The following is a 19,796-nucleotide window of genomic DNA, read 5'->3' as shown; positions in this document are numbered from 1 at the left end:
TATCAAGATCAATTCTTTTCTATACAGATCCAACTGATTCAGCTTCTAAAAGGAGGATTACTAAGATATTCATAAATGGGAAGGAAATTTGTGTGATAGCTGGACATCCTCAATTTGCTCAAGTAAAGAGAGAAGAAAAAGCCAGATTGAAGCAGGAAAAGAAGCAAGCTGCTCTAGATGCAAAGAAGTCTAAACAAAAGAAAGAGCAGATTGTTATCCTGGCCAAGCTACAGGCTGTGAATTCATCTCAACAAATTCCCTCTCAACCATCTGAAGCTACTAAATCAAGGGAACAAGTTGAAGAACAGAAGAAATCTCCAAGAAAGAAAGAACTGGCTAAAAGAACTAAAAGGAAACTGGATATTATTGATAAGGAATTGGAAGATCAATTTCCTAAGGAATCCACACCAGCTACAACTCAAGCATCAAAGCCCTCTGTGGTATTTGAAGACATAAGGGTGGTGGATCCCTACAGGAATATTCATGGTGAACCTATTGTGCCCAAGGATGAGCCAATAGAATGGGAGAACATACCAATTCCAGACTTCAATCTACCAATCCTTAGCAAGCCAAAAAGGACAAAGTCAAGAGCAATCAAGAAAGTGAAGCTGTCACCTCTAAAATCCAAGTCTGTAGTCAAAGCTCAACCCAAAGTCAATAAGGGAGACTACTTGTACTTGTGTGACATCAAAGAATTTTTTGATCTAAATCTCTATCTGGATGAACAAGATGAAGTAAGAGGTATTGATGCATACAGGAACCTACCTGAAAGGTTAGTGTTCAAGTACAAAGGAGGAAAGGAGATTCAGTGGCCACTTCACAGGATTCTTCAAGAGAGCCAAGTTGTACTGATTAAAGTTTATTCATCCTTCAAGAAGAACTTTGGGTTCAACATCACTGCAAGAAGACTAGTATTGAAGAAGATTGAAGAACTAAGGAGTGTTAGAGCTAAAGATGCACTCCCAAAGACTCTAATCATCCCATACATAGGGAGAAGAGTGCATCTAAGGCCCTACTGGCTGACGGAGTTCATAGATGACAAAGGGGTGAGAAGATTCTTCAGATTAGAAGACCAATTGTGCATCTCCAGCAATGAGATTCTCTTGGAAATGCAAGGAAAGCTAGATCTCTCAGAAGCTGATGAACTGGACTTCCACAGGCAGCTCCAAAATCAGATTGATGAAAACAATAGAAAGCTTGGAAGAAGATCCAGACCTTCAAGAAACTAGAAAAATCTGCTCAGGCTAGAGGAGCATCTTGAAAATGACTGTGAGCTAAACTTTGTACATTTTGATTAATTGAAGCACTTTTCAGTATTATCTACTTTTCTATAAAGCTGTATGTTTAGGATGTTTTGTTATCATCAAGTATCTCTTAATTTATGGCTACAATTCCAGTAGACATAAATTGGGGAGATTGTTGTGCATATGTTGTGTACTTGATGATGACATAAACAAAACACCTAAGTAGATTTTACTTAGTGAGATAATGTAGCACTTGACGGATAAGAATTATAGTCCCGACGGATAACTCATTATAGTCCCGACGGATGATGACTTATTATACATCGAGTGAGTAGCTTATGTAATAATAAGTCTGTAGCACATTTCTGCATACACCTTTGTATAAATGTAGTAGCATATAAGTCTTGTTATCTTTAACTAGATATGCAGAATAGGTTGATTAATTGTACATAGATAATGTCTTGTAATTCTATATAAATAAATTGAAGTCAAGTGCCAAAATAGCTACCGACGGATGATTAACAAAGCCATCGACGGATGATCAAATAGCTATCAACGGATGTTCAATATAGCAGTTGACGGATGATCAATGAAGCCATCAACGGATGATCATAAAGTTTACGGATGATCATGTACTCAACGGATAAAGAATTCAAATATCAGTTGACAGTGACAGCATAGTCACATGCGTCGAAGTGTATGCAAATGGAATGAGGAAGCCTATTAATTGGGTAATAGAGAACAAAGTAACAAAATATTAGACCCGATAGTTTTTATAATGATCCTGTCTTTTGACTTTGTAATCCTGGTAATATATAAACCAAGAAGTAGCAAATAGAAACCAAGATCTGAGATACAAAAAGTGAGAAACATTTTATAAGCAGAATTATTAGCATTTCTTTGTATTCTCAGTAGTTCATATTTGTAAGCTGCTGTGAGCATTCTTGCACACAGAGTTCTCTCGATATAATATATACATCTTGGTGGAATTGTTTAAATCCACCAGAAAGTTTTTAAAGACTATTGTTTTTAATTAATTGTGTTTTGGTTCACTTAAGTTTTTATTCCGCATTGTGCTAATCAATACACTTATATTTATATTCGAGTTTGAACATTTTTATTTAAAAAAAAGGTTCAAGAATTCCATTCAACCCCCCTTCTGTAATTCTTGCTATATTGTTAAGGGACTAACATAATCTTACATAACTCATCTACAACATAAAGCTCCTGCTAGCTCGATCCAACTTAACCTGGAATCCTAGCTCGCACACTGGACTGGGAATTCTCGTTACCGAAAATTTCCTTTTCAGCTGTTGAAAACATAAAAAGATTTGCAAGAGTGAGCTAACTAGATCAACAAGTCATAATAGCAATAATTGAGGTTAAACCATGACCATTTGAAATGATTTAGAAGAATCAAGTTTCTGAATAAATAATGATTATAATTGGATATTCACTTTTCATTTTAAAAATCGAGGTTAGGCTGTTGATCAGTCACGCACTAACCCCGAGCAAGGCACACAACTCTGCTCTCTATACTGGATCCAAGGCACGCTTTGGCCTAATATAACCACGAATCTGGTCCATATTTATAAAACCATCCAATTCTAAAATAACAATATGATAAAGATGTAAATCAATAAACTAAATCATAAACAACATTTATCTTGAAGCATAGGGTGATTCATAATTCCAAGAAGGTATAACAATGGAATTATAAAGGTTGGCTTTTAATCAAAGAAAGGATCAGAAAGTAGAAGACCAAGGGTTCAAGGGTTACAAGGATTGGCCTTCTGTTATACAAATTACCAAGGTTTGTATATTGAACAATTCGATATCAAGAATCAGTATGTGGTATATATGTATTTTTGGAGTAGTATCGTATAGGTGTGGTGCGTATCTGAGAATTTAACAATCAATGGTTTACGAAGAATAAGGCTTATGGCTCAATATCAATAAGAATCAGGATTCAAGGTTGAATGGTTTAAAGCACTTCCAATATAAAACAGGATTTATTTTGAATACTAGCAACATGTTATGATAAAGTTTGAAAATATTTGCAATATATCTTGAAGAAGGTTCAGAAGTACTTGCCTAGTCACAGATGATTTCTAACTTTACTTGTATTCTTCTAACAGTTTTACTTTTCAATCACTTTCCTTCTTTTTCTATGCCTTGATTCTATTCATCGATCACTTGCTTTCTTTTTCTACACTTCAGTTCTATTTACTGATCAATGGCTTTCTTTTCTATACCTCGCTTACTCTTTTAGGCATCACAAGTATTTATCAATACTCAATCTCTTATCATTCTAATCGTCACACAGACGTCATAAGCTTTTATCTACCCTTCATTTTACCCAAATCCGATTTACAGATTGAAAGTTATGACCAAAACAGTCAAACAATAACCACCTAGGCATATAACACATCAATCAGATAGCACGTAGCACATAGCATACAGGATATTCGATCAAAATAATTTTTCAAAGAAGATTCGGGGTTAAAATGATTTTCCAGGTATTTAATATGAATTTTTGAATATTTTTCGGAATTAAAACGGGTCTCCGAATCATTTTATAATTAAATACTAGAGTTCGAACACCCGAATCTGACTTTAAGATAATTTTATAATAATTATCGAGCCTTGAAAATAATTTAAAATAATATTTTAAATCTTGGAACTATTTTCCAGAATTTTTAAATCAAACATAAATAATTAAATCTAATTAAATAATCAATTAAGATTAATTAATAACTAATTAAATTAATTAATCAATTATTATTTAAATTAATTGACTAAATAAATAATTAATTATCAACTAAAATTAATTAATTAATTAAGATTTATTTTTGAGTTAAAAATAATTTTCAGAATAATAAATAATGAATTTTTGGAATTTAAAATAATTAAAAACAATTTCTGAAATTAATTATAAAAAGAAAATACAAACTTTGAAAATAATAAAACAGGACTATGATTTTTGAACATTTCAAAAGATAAATCTGATTTTTAAGAATTTTTAAAACTTAGGGATTATTGTGTAAAAATGAGGAAAGAACGATGGCTAAAGTGTAATTCGCCATCGTCTTCCTCACCTTTCCTCTCCGGTGGCCGGCCGCCATTAACGGCGACCACCAAGATTTACGGCGAGCTTAAAAGCTGCCCAGAACTAGACCAAACTCACGGCGTTTATTCGTTGCAATACCAGGAAACCGAATATGCAACCGGAATGATCAATACGTCAACGAAGCGACTGGAATCGTAGCTGGAAAATTCCGCCGCCATTCTAATTATTTTTCAGATGAGCCTCTTCCAGGAATGCTCTAATAATCTAACCTATATCATTCGATTGGTTTTCAAATGATCTACGAAATGGTACCATTAATTTTAACCAATAACCCTTAACAAAGAAATACCTAAATTTCAATTAAGAACATTCAAGCATATAAACCCTAATTTCAATTTTCCAGAATCAAACATCAATTTGGACATGTTATTGAACTCCAAATTTGATATATAATATACCAAAATGACCAGGAAGAAAAGATCTACATGATTTTAGCATCAAATCATATCAACAACATCAAAAACAAATTTTTATAATTAAAACTTTAAATAATTTGAATTAAAACAAATAAATAAGAAAAATACCTTGATTTCTGCACTAAAATGGTGGAGTGATTCAGAAAGGTCTTTTCGAGAGTTTCGATTTGATATATAGCAAGCCCGAATCGAAGTTCGATAACGCCTTCGTTTGCGCGTTTGATTTTCAAAAACGTATCGTTTAATTAGAGTTTTCTCTGTATTTCACAGGATTTTACTAGCTGATTATGATTATACAAATAAAATGAAATAATAAAAGGGCTATATATATTTATGGAATATTGGTTCGTGTTGGATCGTATTGGATCGATAAATTAGTTACTTAGCCGCTAAGTAATTGCAAAAACGATCCGATTTGATACTGGTTGGGGATAATTATCCAAACCGGGCTTCTTATAAAACACTTTATACGATAATAATGTAATTATAATAACCCCAAAATTTTGAACTTTTTGTAACCCTTATGAATAGTGTTTTTGCTGATTATGCTGAATAAGAAAACTTTTCATACCACACTTTGTAGAGGTTCTTTTATTGTTATTTTGAGATCCTATTAGTACTCTATATGGTATATAAGTGTATGTAAAATCAAAAGTTAAAGGTGATTCCGAGATCCGTTTGTGATGCTCGAATAGTCGATTTGAAGCTCTCTTCAAGCTCTATCTGTTGATACATACATCGTTAGCAAAGGTTAATTATACTTCTATTTCATATTTTTCATAATTTTAATTCATTTTGATTCTAGAGTAATCGTTTGTTATTTTTGTTGATGGATAATTGTTCCTGGGATTACAAGGAATGGTTTAGCATCTTGTTTCGTTAATTTTGATTCCGATTTGAGTAAGTTTGGGTTTTAAGTTTTTTCTATTTTTTAATTCAATTTTAGAGGTTATAGTGATGTTCTTCATTATGTTTGATGATTGGGTTAGTTTTTAATTAATTTGGGCTTCGTTTTGATATCAAGAACTCGAGTTTTAGTGTCGATTTAGTTGAAATGGAGTTTTTCCGATTTGGTTTATCGGAGATGGAAGGATATCTTCGATATATTATTTATTTTGGTATTTGTACGATTAAACATGAAATTTAAGTACACTTAGATCCTCTCCATTAGGACATGATTTTAATTGATCCAGATCAAAGTCAAATAGTCAAACCAGCTAAATTATTTTCAAGACTATTTATAAAAGAGATATTCCATTATTCTAAAAACATCAAGTTATGATATTTTTTAGATCACAGTTGCAACATCAATAAGGCAACAAGCTCGAATAAGGAATATATCAGAAATATTCTTTAGAGATCTCGTGCTAAATCAAAAATGTTTTACTCTTTGCTCCTAAATATATTTTACATCCTTCAAAAGAGATTTTATTCAAAGTTTATTAATATTCATGATTGAAGTATTAATATCCATTTTTACACCAATCTGTGTGGTCGTAAAGTAATTTTCTCCCGTTTCATAAAAATCAGTATTTTTCGGAAACATTTATTCAAAAATACTCAAAAATATTTCCCATCACTCAAATACATTTTATATATTATGAAATATATTTTAAGTATCTATACAAGTCAAAACTTTGGTCAAAATATTCATCTTTTTCATTCCAAGACCAATAGTATTTTTAGTCGGAAGTAAAGGCTGACAGAACCGCTTTAAATCTAAATAAATACTTCCACATACTAGAATGACTCGAAATTTGTTATGGATCACTTAAATGGTATTTTATATGCATGGTACAAATTTCGTAGCGTTTTGAGAATTTTTGTCCGGGCACAAATTTTGCGGCAGTTGGTCCCACAGTTGACCGCGTTTGACCTAGATACCATTGACCATTATTGACCAAACTTTGCAGGAAATCATTTTATAATATTTAGGTAATTATCATATTATTTATGATATTTATTTAAGAGTTTTTGGCGTGATCATAATTAATGGTGCTTAATCCTTAATTGAAGTAATTAAAGAATGATTAAAAGAAAAGGAAAATATTTATTTAATATATATATATATATACACATATACTTAAGGTTTTTGATATTCAAGCTTAGCTTCACGCAACCAAGCTTGTTCCCACCAAGTGAGCTCATCCACCACCACTTTCCGGCCTCTCGAAGGGCTGCCCAAGTTCGTTCATAGTGCCAAAATCCGGCCGAACCTCCGGTGAATTTTTCCGGCGAACTTTTCCGACCATTTTCCAAAAGTGGTGAGTCTTTAGCTTCTTCTTTGGTTTTCTTTATTTTGAGCTTTGTACTTAATTTCTCTACTTCATCTCAAGCTCTAATACAAGATCTCCTATAAATAAGGTTCTCTAAGAAAAGAGAACGAAGATTCGAACTCAGAATTTGAATAAATACTTGATCTTCAAACCGAAGCTCTAAACAAAGAAGATCTATAATATTCAAGTACTTAAATCTCTAAATAACTCCTCACGAGTGAGATTTCATAAATCTCTAAATAACTCCTCACGAGTGAGATTTCATATTTGACATCGCGAGTTGGTCAATTACTTGCATTTTATTTATCTAGACCTTGACCAACCAACATATTTCTTGAATATAGTATAATTATGAAAGGTATCGTTTTATAATCTCGCTAACATCTTTAGTGTTCCGGGAGATTATAAATCGATCAATAGTGATCTTCGTAATTTTGTCAAATATAAGAGACAGATTAAATCACACGAGTTAGCCAATTACTCGCTTTTCTATTATTTGGATCTTGGCCAACGCATAGTTCTTGTATATAGTCCAATTACGAAAGATATCATATAATCCACTTCTAGCACGTTAGTGTTCCGTGGGGTTTTTATTCGATATATATAAACTTCGTAATCATCCGTCTAAGCTTCAAAGGTGGAATTAATCACACGAGTTGACAATTACTTTGCATTTTATTTATCTTGATCTTGGTCAATGCATAGTTCGTGTATATAGTATCATTACGAAAGGTATCACTTATAATCCCTTCTAGCATCTTCAGTGTTTCGGGGGATTATAAGTCGATCAATAGTAAACTTCGTAATCATCCACCTAAACTTCAAAAGCACAAATTCAAAGCCAATTACTTGCACTTCTATTATTTGGACCTTGGCTAAGAAACATAGAACCTATAAAGTTGCTTGAAGTTAAAAGTATGCTTTAACCACATAATCGTCAAATCATTAGTATACTAAATCCATGAGCCTAAAAGCTTAAAAGGATATATACAATTCCGAGATTGCAACCAAAGTATTCTTCGATCCATAAATACATAATCGAAAGAAGAAGAATATAAAAGAAGTCATAAGCCATAGTGCTTATACATATATACAAGACTTCTTATTACTCCGATACATATATATTTTACAAAGACGGAGTAATCATAAGTATACTTGACACATAAATATATAATCCGAGTTAAGTATATGTATTGAGCTTGAAGATCAAAGAAGCCATAATCCATATTGATTATACATATAAAGGACTTCTTATATTACTCCGATTAACATATAATCCATAGAGACGGAGTAATCAAAAGTATACTTGATATAACATTTTATATCTCAAATCAAGTATACATATAGAGTATTAATATTCTTATTTGAATATTATACTATCTTTTGGGCTAGTACCGTAACATACTAGTTCAACACATATTTTCTCTATACTTAGTGTTTTGTGGATTGTCTTATTAGTTTCGTAGTGAGGTGAGGTGACGTAAGGTGATCTTCGTTCTAAGACCCAAGTCTCATATGCACTAGCGGGGAGTTAGTTGTATTTGCACCGTGAAGAAGAGGAAAGACCCAAGACCGGATACTAAGATCCGAGACCGGTGAAAGCTAAGGAAGCCATGTCCACACAAGGGATCTACATCAACTTTGAAGAGATAGCGGGGAGTTATTGTCTAAGATAAGTTGTGTAGGAATTACATTTATTTTGAGGTGGTGACCCTTGTGTTACGCACCAAGATAAATATTTGTAAGGGTGTAAAGGCTTCTCCGCCTGCTAAAGGAGTGAGTTTATATTAAGGGAAAATCCTGAGTCCGGGAGAGGAGCTCAGGGACTGGAGTAGGGGTGAGCGGATCTATTAGAGGTTGCGCCATCGCGGACCAGGATAAAATTGCCGTGTGCTATTTTCTTTCCTTGCACTTTATTTTCCGCACATATAAACTGTATAACCACTAGGTAAAGTTTTAAAAAGGGATAAAAATGTTTTAAAACACCATAATAAATTTTAAATTGGTAATTAAGCTATTCAACCCCCCTTCTAGCTTAACATAGCCCTCATACGGGACCTAACAATTGGTATCAGAGCAGTGCTTTTTAACGTGTTTGTTAAGTGATTTGCAGATTTGCAGGTACAACAAAAAGTGGTCCAAATGGCGTATATTAATCCCGTTGGTTGTGGTGAAGGATTGTCAAGCTCACGACCTCCTCTGTTCGATGGCACCAACTTTGCAACATGGAAAACTAGATTTCGCATTTATGCAAGATCTCAAGGAGTCAAAGTTTGGATGGCTATCGAAGACGGTGTTCACATACCTACCAAAATTGTTGATGACATCCTTATCGAAAAGAAGGTTAGTGAATACAATCTCGAGGAAGAAACCACAATGAATATAGCCGCCAAGGCGGAAATGGTTCTCACAAGTGCACTTGCGGAAAAAGAATACAAAAGAGTAAATAATTGCAAGTCGGCAAAAGAGATGTGGAACAAATTAGTTCTTGGGGGTGTTCTTGAGGGGAGGAATTAAAATCAAAAGTTGAAGGTGATTCCGAGATCCGTTTGTTACGCTCGAATAGTCGATTTGAAGCTCTTTTCAAGCTCTATCTATTGATACATACATCGTTAGCAAAGGTTAATTATACTGCTATTTCATATTTTTCATAATTTTAATTCGTTTTGATTCTAGAGTAATCGTTTGTTATTTTTGTTGATGGATAATTGTTCCTGGGGTTACAAGGAATGGTTTAGCATCTTGTTTCGTTAATTTTGATTCCGATTTGAGTAAGTTTGGGTTTTAAGTTTTTTCTATTTTTCAATTCAATTTTAGAGGTTATAGTGATGTTTTTCGTTATGTTTGATGATTGGGTTAGTTTTTAATTTGGGCTTCGTTTTGATATCAAGAACTCGAGTTTTAGTGTCGATTTAGTTGAAATCGGGTTTTTCCGATTTGGTTTATCGGAGATGAAAGGATATCTTCGATATATTATTTATTTTTGTATTTGTATGATTAAACATAATATTTAAGTACACTTAGATCCTCTCCATTAGGACATGATTTTAATTGATCCAGATCAACGTCAAATAGTCAAACCAGCTAAATTATTTTCAAGACTATTTATAAAAGAGATATTTCATTATTCTAAAAACATCAAAATTATATTTTATGGAATATATCTATAAGGCAATTTGATCAAATAAGAAATATCAAGTTATGATATTTTTTAGATCACAGTTGCAACATCAATAAGGCAACAAGCTCGAATAAGGAATATATCAGAAATATTCTTTAGAGATCTCGTGCTAAATCAAAAAAAATTTACTCTTTGCTCCTAAATATATTTTACATCCTTCAAAAGAGTTTTTATTCAAAGTTTATTAATATTCATGATTGAAGTATTAATATCCATTTTTACACCAATCTGTGTGGTCGTAAAGTAATTTTCTCCCGTTTTATAAAATCAGTATTTTTCGGAGAAAATTATTCAAAAATACTCAAAAATATTTCCCATCACTCAAATACATTTTATATATTAGGAAATATATTTTAAGTATCTATACAAGTCAAAACTTTGGTCAAAATATTCATCTCTTTCATTCCAAGACCAATAGTATTTTTAGTCGGATGTAAAGGCTGACAGAACCGCTTTAAATCTAAATAAATACTTCCACAAACTATAATGACTTGAAATTTGGTATGGATCACTTAAATGGTATTTTATATGCATGATACAAATTTTGTAGCGTTTTGAGAATTTTTGTCCGGGCACGAATTTCGCGGCAGTTGGTCACACAGTTGACCACGTTTGACCTAGCTACCAATGACCATTATTGACCAAACTTTGCAGGACATTATTTTATAATATTTAGGTAATTATCATATTATTTATGATATTTATTTAAGATTTTTTGGGGTGATCATAATTAATGGTGCGTAATTCTTAATTAAAGTAATTAAAGAATGATAAAAGAAAAGAAAAATATATATTTAATATATATATATATATCAGCTGAGATTTGAATGAATACTAGCTTATGCTTCCTTCCCACTTGCAAAGAAACACAACCTATTTGTCATGTCATCAATCCATTTGATACACTCCATCCACCATCCATTTCTTCTCAAATCTTAACCATTCATTTCCACCCAACTTCCTCTATAAATAAACCCCCACCCCAACCCATTTTAACTAAGCTAAAGAGCCAAATACTTGCTGGGAATTTTTCAAGAAGTGCCTCTCTTCATCTCTTTCAAATTCTATACACACACTTCTTCTCAAAAAACCCTCTCTCTCTTTTAAATATATACACATATACTTAAGGTTTTTGATATTCAAGCTTAGCTTCACCCAACCAAGCTTGTTCCCACCAAGTGAGCTCATCCACCACCACTTTCCGGCCTCTCGAAGGGCTGCCCAAGTTCGTTCATAGTGCCAAAATCCGGCCGAACCTTCGGTGAATTTTTCCGGCGAACTTTTCCGACCGTTTTCCAAAAGTGGTGAGTCTTTAGATTCTTCTTTGGTTTTCTTTATTTTGATCTTTGTACTTAATTTCTCTACTTCATCTCAAGCTCTAATACAAGATCTCCTATAAATAAGGTTCTCTAAGAAAAGAGAACGAAGATTCGAACTCGGAATTCGAATAAATACTTGATCTTCAAACCGAAGCTTTAAACGAAGAAGATCTATAATATTCAAGTACTTAAATCTCTAAATAACTCCTCACGAGTGAGATTTCATAAATCTCTAAATAACTCCTCACGAGTAAGATTTCATATTTGACATCGCGAGTTGGTCAATTACTTGCATTTTATTTATCTCGACCTTGACCAACATATTTTGTGAATATAGTATAATGATGAAAGGTATCGTTCTATAATCTCGCTAACATCTCTAGTGTTCCGGGAGATTATAAATCGATCAATAGTGATATTCGTAATTTTGTCAATTATAAGAGACAGATTAAATCACACGAGTTGGCCAATTACTCGCTTTTCTATTATTTGGATCTTGGTCAATGCATAGTTCGTGTATATAGTCCAATTATGAAAGATATCATATAATCCACTTCTAGCACCTCAGTGTTCCATGGGGTTTTTATTCGATATATATAAACTTCGTAATCATCCGTCTAAGCTTCAAAGGTGGATTTAATCACATGAGTTGACCAATTACTTTGTGTTTCATTTATCTTGATCTTGGTCAACGCATAGTTCGTGTATGTAGTATCATTATGAAAGGTATCACTTATAATCCCTTCTAGCATCTTCAGTGTTTCGGGGGATTATAAGTCGATCAATAGTAAACTTCGTAATCATCCACCTAAATTTCAAAAGCACAAATTCAAAGCCAATTACTTGCACTTCTATTATTTGGACCTTGGTTAAGAAACATATAACCTATAAAGTTGCTTGAAGTTAAAAGTATACTTTGACCACATAATCGTCAAATCATTAGTACACTAAATCCATGAGCCTAAAAGCTTAAAAGGATAGGTACAATTCCGAGATTGTAACCATAGTATTCTTCGATCCATAAATACATAATCGAAAGAAGAAGAATACAAAAGAAGTCATAAGCCATAGTGCTTATACATATATACAAGACTTTTTATTACTCCGATAAACATATATTTTACAAAGACGGAGTAATCATAAGTATACTTGACACATAAATATATAATCCGAGTTAAGTATACGTATTGATCTTGAAGATCAAAGAAGTCATAATCCATATTGATTATACATATAAAGGACTTCTTATATTACTCCGATTAACATATAATCCATAGAGACGGAGTAATCAAAAGTATACTTGATATAACATTTTATATCTCAAATCAAGTATACATATGAAGTATTAATATTCTTATTTGAATATTGTACTATCTTTTGGGCTAGTACCGTAACATACTAGTTCAACACATATTTTCTCTATACTTAGTGTTTTGTGGATTGTCTTATTAGTTTCGCAGTGAGGTGAGGTGACGTAAGGTGATCTTCGTTCTAAGACCCAAGTCCCATACGCACTAGCGGGGAGTTAGTTGTATTTGCACCATAAAGAAGAGGAAAGACCAAAAGACCGGATACTAAGATCCGAGACCGGTGAAAGCTAAGGAAGCCAAGTCCACACAAGGGATCTACATCAACTTTGAAGAGATAGCGGGGAGTTATTGTCTAAGATAAGTTGTGTAGGAATTACATTTATTTTGAGGTGGTGACCCTTGTGGTACGCACCGAGATAAATATTTGTAAGGGTGTAAAGGCTTCTCCGCCTGCTAAAGGAGTGAGTTTATATTAAGGGAAAATCCTGAGTCCGGGAGAGGAGCTCAGGGACTGGAGTAGGGGTGAGCGGATCTATTAGAGGTTGCGCCATCGCGAACCAGGGTAAAATCACCGTGTGCTATTTTCTTTCCTTGCACTTTATTTTCCGCACATATAAACTGCATAACCACTAGGTAAAGTTTTAAAAAGGGATAAAAATGTTTTAAACCACCATAATAAATTTTAAATTGGTAATAAAGCTATTCAACCCCCCCCCCCTTCTAGCTTAACATACCCCTCATACGGGACCTAACAATTGGTATCAGAACAGTGCTTTTTAACGTGTTTGTTAAGTGATTTGTAGATTTGCAGGCACAACAAAAAGTGGTCCAAATGTCGTATATTAATCCCGTTAGTTGTGGTGAAGGATTATCAAGCTCACGACCTCCTCTGTTCGATGGCACCAACTTTGCAACATGGAAAACTAGATTTTACATTTATGCAAGATCTCAAGGAGTCAAAGTTTGGATGGCTATCGAAGACGGTGTTCACATACCTACCAAAATGGTTGATGACATCCTTATCGAAAAGAAGGTTAGTGAATACAATCTCGAGGAAGAAGCCACAATGAATATAGCCGCCAAGGCGGAAATGGTTCTCACAAGTGCACTTGCGGAAAAAGAATACAAAAGAGTAAATAATTGCAAGTCGGTAAAAGAGATGTGGAACAAATTAGTTCTTGGGGGTGTTCTTGAGGGGAGGAATTAAAATCAAAAGTTGAAGGTGATTCTGAGATCCGTTTGTTACGCTCGAATAGTTGATTTGAAGCTCTCTTCAAGCTCTATCTGTTGATACATACATCGTTAGCAAAGGTTAATTATACTGCTATTTCATATTTTTCATAATTTTAATTCGTTTTGATTCTAGAGTAATCGTTTGTTGTTTTTGTTGATGGATAATTGTTCCTGGGATTACAAGGAATGGTTTAGCATCTTGTTTCGTTAATTTTGATTCCGATTTGAGTAAGTTTGGGTTTTAAGTTTTTTCTATTTTTCAATTCAATTTTAGAGGTTATAGTGATGTTCTTCGTTATGTTTAATGATTGGGTTAGTTTTTAATTAATTTGGGCTTCGTTTTGATATCAAGAACTCGAGTTTTAGTGTCGATTTAGTTGAAATCGGGTTTTTCCGATTTGGTTTATCGGAGATGAAAGGATATCTTTGATATATTATTTATTTTTGTATTTTTATGATTAAACATAATATTTAAGTACACTTAGATCCTCTCCATTAGGACATGATTTTAATTGATCCAGATCAACGTCAAATAGTCAAACCAGCTAAATTATTTTCAAGACTATTTATAAAAGTGATATTTCATTATTCTAAAAACATCAAAATTATATTTTATGGAATATATATATAAGGCAATTTGATCAAATAACAAATATCAAGTTATGATATTTTTCAGATCACAGTTGCAACATCAATAAGGCAACAAGCTCGAATAAGGAATATATCAGAAATATTCTTTAGAGATCTCGTGCTAAATAAAAAATTTTTTACTCTTTGCTCCTAAATATATTTTACATCCTTCAAAAGAGTTTTTATTCAAAGTTTATTAATATTCATGATTAAAGTATTAATATCCATTTTACACCAGTTTGTGTGGTCGTAAAGTAATTTTCTCCCGTTTCATAAAATCAGTATTTTTCGGAGAAAATTATTCAAAAATACTCAAAAATATTTCCCATCACTCAAATATATTTTATATATTAGGAAATATATTTTAAGTATCTATACAAGTCAAATCTTTGGTCAAAATATTCATCTCTTTATTCCAAGACCAATAGTATTTTTAGTCGGAAGTAAAGACTGACAGAACCGCTTTAAATCTAAATAAATATTTCTACATACTAGAATGACTTGAAATTTGGTATGGATCACTTAAATGGTATTTTATATGCATGGTACAAATTTCGTAGCGTTTTGAGAATTTTTGTCCGGGCACGAATTTCGCGGCAGTTGGTCCCACAGTTGACCACGTTTGACCTAGCTACCATTGACCATTATTGACCAAACTTTGCAAGACATTATTTTATAATATTTAGGTAATTATCACATTATTTATGATATTTATTTAAGAGTTTTTGGGGTGATCATAATTAATGGTGCGTAATTCTTAATTAATGTAATTAAAGAATGATTAAAAGAAAAGGAAAATATATATTTAATATATATATATATATATATATATCAGCTGATATTTGAATGAATACTAGCTTATGCTTCCTTCCCACTTGCAAAGAAACACAACCTATTTGCCATGTCATCAATCCATGTGATACACTCCATCCACCGTCCATTTCTTCTCAAATCTTAACCATTCATTTCCACCCAACTTCCTCTATAAATAAACCCCCACCCCAACCCATTTTAACTAAGCTAAAGAGCCAAATACTTGCTGGGAATTTTTCAAGAAGTGCCTCTCTTCATCTCTTTCAAATTCTATACACACACTTCTTCTCAACAACCCTCTCTCTCTCTTAAATATATACACATATACTTAAGGTTTTTGATATTCAAGCTTAGCTTCACCCAACTAAGCTTGTTCCCACCAAGTGAGCTCATCCACCACCACTTTTCGGCCTCTCGAAGGGCTGCCCAAGTTCGTTCATAGTGCCAAAATCCGGCCAAACCTTCGGTGAATTTTCCGGCGAACTTTTCCGACCGTTTTCAAAAAGTGGTGAGTCTTTAGATTCTTCTTTGGTTTTCTTTATTTTGATCATTGTACTTAATTTCTCTACTTCATCTCAAGCTCTAATACAAGATCTCCTATAAATAAGGTTCTCTAAGAAAAGAGAACGAAGATTCGAACTCGAAATTCTAATAAAAACTTGATCTTCAAACCGAAGCTCTAAATGAAGAAGATCTATAATATTCAAGTACTTAAATCTCTAAATAACTCCTCACGAGTGAGATTTCATAAATCTCTAAATAACTCCTCACGAGTGAGATTTCATATTTGACATCGCGAGTTGGTCAATTACTTGCATTTTATTTATCTCGACCTTGACCAACATATTTTGTGAATATAGTATAATGATGAAAGGTATCGTTTTATAATCTCGCTAACATCTCTAGTGTTCCGGGAGATTATAAATCAATCAATAGTGATCTTCGTAATTTTTTCAAATATAAGAGACAGATTAAATCACACGAGTTGGCCAATTACTCGCTTTTCTATTATTTGGATCTTGGTCAATGCATAGTTCGGGTATATAGTCCAATTACGAAAGATATCATATAATCCACTTCTAGCACCTAGTGTTCCATGGGGTTTTTATTCGATATATATAAACTTCGTAATCATCCGTCTAAGCTTTAAAGGTGGATTTAATCACATGAGTTGACCAATTACTTAGCGTTTCATTTATCTTGATCTTGGTCAACGCATAGTTCGTGTATATAGTATCATTACGAAAGGTATCATTTATAATCCCTTCTAGCATCTTCAGTGTTTCGGGGGATTATAATTCGATCAATAGTAAACTTCGTAATCATCCACCTAAACTTTAAAAGCACAAATTCAAAGCCAATTACTTGCACTTCGATTATTTGGACCTTGGCTAAGAAACATAGAACCTATAAAGTTGCTTGAAGTTAAAAGTATACTTTGACCACATAATCGTCAAATCATTAGTATACTAAATCCATGAGCCTAAAAGCTTAAAAGGATAGGTACAATTCCGAGATTGTAACCATAGTATTCTTCGATCCATAAATACATAATCGAAAGAAGAAGAATACAAAAGAAGTCATAAGCCATAGTGCTTATACATATATACAAGACTTCTTATTACTCCGATAAACATATATTTTACAAAGACAAAGTAATCATAAGTATACTTGACACATAAATATATAATCCGAGTTAAGTATACGTATTGAGCTTGAAGATCAAAGAAGTCATAATCCATATTGATTATACATATAAAGGACTTCTTATATTACTCCGATTAACATATAATCCATAGAGACGGAGTAATCAAAAGTATACTTGATATAACATTTTATATCTCAAATCAAGTATACATATAGAGTATTAATATTCTTATTTGAATATTATACTATCTTTTGGGCTAGTACCGTAACATACTAGTTCAACACATATTTTCTCTATACTTAGTGTTTTGTGGATTGTCTTATTAGTTTCGCAGTGAGGTGAGGTGACGTAAGGTGATCTTCGTTCTAAGACCCAAGTCTCATACGCACTAGCGGGGAGTTAGTTGTATTTGCACCGTGAAGAAGAGGAAAGACCCAAGACCGGATACTAAGATCCGAGACCGGTGAAAGCTAAAGAATCCAAGTTCACACAAGGGATCTACATCAACTTTGAAGAGATAGCGGGGAGTTATTGTCTAAGATAAGTTGTGTAGAAATTACATATATTTTGAGGTGGTGACCCTTGTGTAACGCACCAAGATAAATATTTGTAAGGGTGTAAAGGCTTCTCCGCCTGCTAAAGGAGTGAGTTTATATTAAGGGAAAGTCCTGAGTCAGGGAGAGGAGCTCAGGTACTGGAGTAGGGGTGAGCGGATCTATTAAAGGTTGTGCCATCGCGAACCAGGATAAAATCGCCGTGTGCTATTTTCTTTTCTTTCACTTTATTTTCCGCACATATAAACTGCATAACCACTAGGTAAAGTTTTAAAAAGGGTTAAAAATGTTTTAAAACACCATAATAAATTTTAAATTGGTAATTAAGCTATTGAACCCCCCCTTCTAGCTTAACATAGCCCTCATACGGGACCTAACAATTGTTATCAGAGCAGTGCTTTTTAACGTGTTTGTTAAGTGATTTTCATATTTGCAGGCACAACAAAAAGTGGTCCAAATGGCGTATATTAATCCCGTTGGTTGTGGTGAAGGATTGTCAAGCTCACGACCTCCTCTGTTCGATGGCACCAACTTTGCAACATGGAAAACTAGATTTCGCATTTATGCAAGATTTCAAGGAGTCAAAGTTTGGATGGCTATCGAAGACTGTGTTCACATACCTACCAAAATTGTTGATGACATCCTCATCGAAAAGAAGGTTAGTGAATACAATCTCGAGGAAGAAGCCACAATGAATATAGCCGCCAAGGCGGAAATGGTTCTCACAAGCGCACTTGCGGAAAAAGAATACAAAAGAGTAAATAATTGCAAGTCGGCACAAGAGATGTGTAACAAATTGGTGATAACCTATGAATGAACCACTGATATAAAAGATTCTCGGATGGAAACATTGATCCAAGATTATGAGAACTTTAAACTCCAAGAAGGAGAAAATATCATCGATATGGAAACAAGATTTACTCGTATAATCGATGAATTATCTCAACTTGGAAAGAACAATACTCAAAATGAAAAGAATATAAGAGTACTTAAATCTCTACCTCCAAGTTGGAAAGTCAAAGTTACTACTATAAAAGAGATGCACAATCTAAATGAGTATAAGATTGATAACCTCTTCTGAAATCTTCGTGATTACGAAGAAGATAATATTCCGGAAAAGGTTGCTCCAAAAGTGGAGGACAAAAAGAAAAATATGGCACTAAAGGCCATATTAATAGATGAAGATGAAAATGACGAGAAGTTAAATGAGGAACTTCAAAATCTCAATGAGATTGAAATTGCTCTTCTCACGAAACAACTCCGTCGTGTGCTTCAAAGCAAAGCTCAAAGATACGGAAAAGGCTTCCTAAAATCAAATAATCAACAAAGAGTTTTTAACTCTAACGGAAGGCCTAATTACTCTCAAAATTATTCTTCCAACTATAAGAATAATTTTCCGTCAACGAGCTACAACAAAGGCAAAGGCAATCAAAATATGAATACCTATAGTAATGCCAATGTCTCTACTACTCATCCCGTTTACACTCCTCCAAATCCAAAAGATGCATCTCCGGAGGAAACACAAGATGTGTGTTTTGAGTGTAAACAACCCGGTCACTATAAAAGAGAATGTCCTAAACTTTCAAAGGGATAAAGTCTCGTGGCTGAAAATGGTTGGGATTTGACTGAAGATGAAGAAGCTCTGAAAGCTAGTGAAGAAGTGGTGAATCTATGCTTGATGGCTCTCGAAGAAGAAACTACATCTAGGGAAGTCTCCTCTACAAATGAAGAGGTAACGTCTAACTACGTCTCAATTAAGTCATTATTAGATGAATCTAATTTATCACTTATGGACATGAATAAGCATGATTTAATTGGACTTGTGGTAGAATATAAAAATAAATACAAAGATGTTGATCAAAGGCTTCACTTAGTATAGTCCGAGAAAATAAAAATAGAAGAAATACATCATACTCAAAATAAAGAGTATACTCGGATGATGGACTCAAGAGTCCAAGATGAAAAAGAGATTACATCTCTAAAAGATTAAAACCATCTCATCAAGGTTGAAGTAAATAAACTTCAAGAAAATATAATCAACC

The sequence above is a fragment of the Apium graveolens genome, chromosome 9 (assembly GCF_009905375.1).
Source record: "Apium graveolens cultivar Ventura chromosome 9, ASM990537v1, whole genome shotgun sequence".
In the NCBI taxonomy this organism is placed as follows: Eukaryota; Viridiplantae; Streptophyta; class Magnoliopsida; order Apiales; family Apiaceae; genus Apium; species Apium graveolens.
The sequence above is the reverse complement of the archived record's forward strand: the minus strand, read 5'-3'. Positions refer to the sequence as shown.